Source organism: Myotis lucifugus, unplaced genomic scaffold, assembly GCF_000147115.1.
Source record: "Myotis lucifugus unplaced genomic scaffold, Myoluc2.0 scaffold_60, whole genome shotgun sequence".
Classification (NCBI taxonomy): domain Eukaryota; kingdom Metazoa; phylum Chordata; class Mammalia; order Chiroptera; family Vespertilionidae; genus Myotis; species Myotis lucifugus.
This window is the reverse complement of record NW_005871108.1, coordinates 5,706,458-5,709,086: the sequence shown is the minus strand read 5'-3', so window position 1 is coordinate 5,709,086 and position 2,629 is coordinate 5,706,458. Positions and strand designations below refer to the sequence as shown.

Below are 2,629 nucleotides of genomic sequence, written 5' to 3'. Positions count from 1 at the left end.
AAGGAAGACCTGAGACTTGAAACCAGAACCGCTATCTGCCAGGTTAGGGTTGCAGGTGACTTCTGGTATGTATTGTGGGAGGGAGCAGGGGAGGCTTCCCAGGTGTTGCAACCTGTAGGAAGTTCTGGCTCCCTGTCTGAACTTTTCTTGAGCTCTAGAGTACACCACAATCACCTGTGTTTGTAAAAACAGACTGCTGGGCTCCACCCCCAAAGTTATTGATTCCGTAGGTCTGGCATGAGGCCCAAGAATTTGCATTTCTAAAAAGATCCCAGGTGATCTTGCTGCTGCTAGTGGGGTGACCATACTCTGAGAACCACTGCTCTAAAGTATATGGGGGCTGGGGGTCGTGGAGTGTGGGGACCATGGCCAAGATCCCTAGGGGCTATAAGAGTAGATTCCTAAATCTAGGTAACAATGAGACAAACTCTAGCTAGCACTCTGAAAAAGGGAAGGGTCTCAAAGTCCCAGAATCTAGCCTACTAGCTTCTCAGCCAGGGAAACTGAGTTGAGTGAACATAAAGGGTTTGACCAAAGTCAAAAGGAGACCCATGGACCAGACTCCAGGACTCCTGAGCTCCAAACCTTTCTTGTCCTGGGAAAGGAATTCAGGGAAGGGGACAGCAAGCTCAGCTTTTCCCATACTCTGCTGCCTTGGGCAGGGAAACATTTTAAGAATTGCAGAAATCTGCTGTTGGCCTCCAATCCTATCACCCATCCACCCTCCTTCCTTTCACACTCCCAGCTCCCTCCCTTTACACTCCAAATCCTGTGCACTTTATCCTGGCAAACCAGGCAGCAGAGGGGGAGGTGAAGTTATAGGGAAAAATAACTGTAAGTGAAGGAAGAATTCTTGCACTTGAATATACTTCTTCCAGGACAACTACTTCCTCCTATAAGTCTCAGTTTCTATCCTTGTATCCAGTCTTACCCCAATCTACCTACATTTCAGTTCCAGCACCTGAAACCCACACAGCCAGGTTTCCAAACCACCTTTTCACCCAGTTTTTCTAAAATAGAGAGGCTCTGGACAAAATTTTCTATCCTCTTCCAGTTGGCAGCAAAATGTCACTTCTCTTGCAAAACCTACATGCACAGTCTCACTAATAGACAATCAGCTATATGTACATAAAAACAAATATACCAGAATTTATAAAAACACACAGACATCAAGAGATACATTATTCACTGTTCACTGGTAAAACACACCTAGCACCCAAATGCCTATGAAATAGACAGAACACACACATGCACACAGACTAGAGACCTAGAAATGCATGCACCGCATCAATAAATGGGGAAAGAGGTACTTACACACCCAGAGACCCTTCTCAAAGGAGAGGTCTCCTGAGGGGTAATTCCTGGGGAAGGGGGGTGCGCTGGTCCTTTAAGAGAGTGGCTCCCCTCCTCCTTCCAGGGCACCTAAGATGCGGCTCTTCTCTCGGGGCAGGAGTAGGGGGGACACAGTGTGGTTGACCCGGCCAGGCCCGGTCTGGCTCTGGACGACAGTCTCAGCGCCGCGACAGGAAATGGATTCCTGAACCGACTGGGACAGCAGCCTGGGGCTCGCTGTCGCTGCCACCGCCACCACCAACCCACACCCACACCCCACACCGGGCTTCGGGCAGGGCACGCCCTCCGCTCCAGCCCAACCGGGTCCGCGGGCTCGGCTGTCAGCCCGGCTCCTTCGTCCCCCGGGGTGTGGCCGCCCACCTGCCAGCCGGGCGTCTCCGCCCGGGGGGAGGGCGCTCCCGCCGCCGCCGCCGCCCACTGCCCCGGCCAGGTGCCGGCTCCCGCGACCGCAGCGCCTCGGCCGCCGCCCCCACCCCTTCCTCCTGGCGGTGCGGAGACAAAGCCGCGCACACGCACACGGGGCTGCGCGGGGCTACGCGGCGCACACACACGCACACGGGGGCTGCGCGGGGCTACGCGGCGCACACCCGCCCTCGCACGCGCACACCCGGGGATCACACTGGCGCTCACACGGCGACAGACACACTCACACACACACACACGCACACGCCACAGGCTCCCGCCACTAGCAAAGCCCCCGGCACACACCCTCATCCAGATGTCTACACGCTCAGCTTCACATTCGGACACACCCTCTCACGGACACACTCAGACACACGCACGCACACACCCGCACCCAGCCCAGGGGCGCACACACAGAGGCACGCGCGCGCGCGCACGCCGAGCATCCACTTGCACTGACCCACGGACACACGCGCGCGCTCACACCCAACACACACCCGGCGACGTGGAGCCCAATACACATACCGGAGCCAGAATCTAGTCGAACGAACCGAAGCCGGGCTTCTGCCTCGGGCGCCCGCCCCCTGCCCGGGGGTGTCCAGAACCCGGAGCCCGCCCGCCAGAGCCCGGAGCCCTCCGTGATCCCCTCCAACACACACACACACACACGCGCACGCACACACGCACGCACACGCGCACACACACACACACACGCACACACACGAGCTGGAGGAGGGCGGCGGGGACCGCTAACCTGGCGGCGGCGGCGCGGCTTCCGGGCGCTACCGGTCCTCGATCCGTGTCCCGCGGCCAGGCTCCGAGGTGCCCGAGCTGCGCAGAAATGCCCGCCCGCTCGCTCGCTCGCTCCCTCTCC

General features: G+C 58.1%; 1 protein-coding gene across 3 annotated transcripts in view; it reads right to left on the bottom strand.

Moving 5' to 3' along the window:
- The window catches only part of EPB41L1 (erythrocyte membrane protein band 4.1 like 1), a 118,791-nt gene extending 116,162 nt beyond the window's left edge, over positions 1-2,629 (bottom strand). For 2 of the 3 annotated variants that reach the window (XM_023754445.1, XM_023754443.1), the window contains exon 1: positions 2,510-2,629. The gene's annotated coding sequence lies outside the window, so the exon portion shown is untranslated. Of the gene's footprint in view, positions 1-1,314; positions 1,440-2,509 lie in introns of those variants that run through there. The other variant, XM_023754444.1, reaches the window with a different exon arrangement.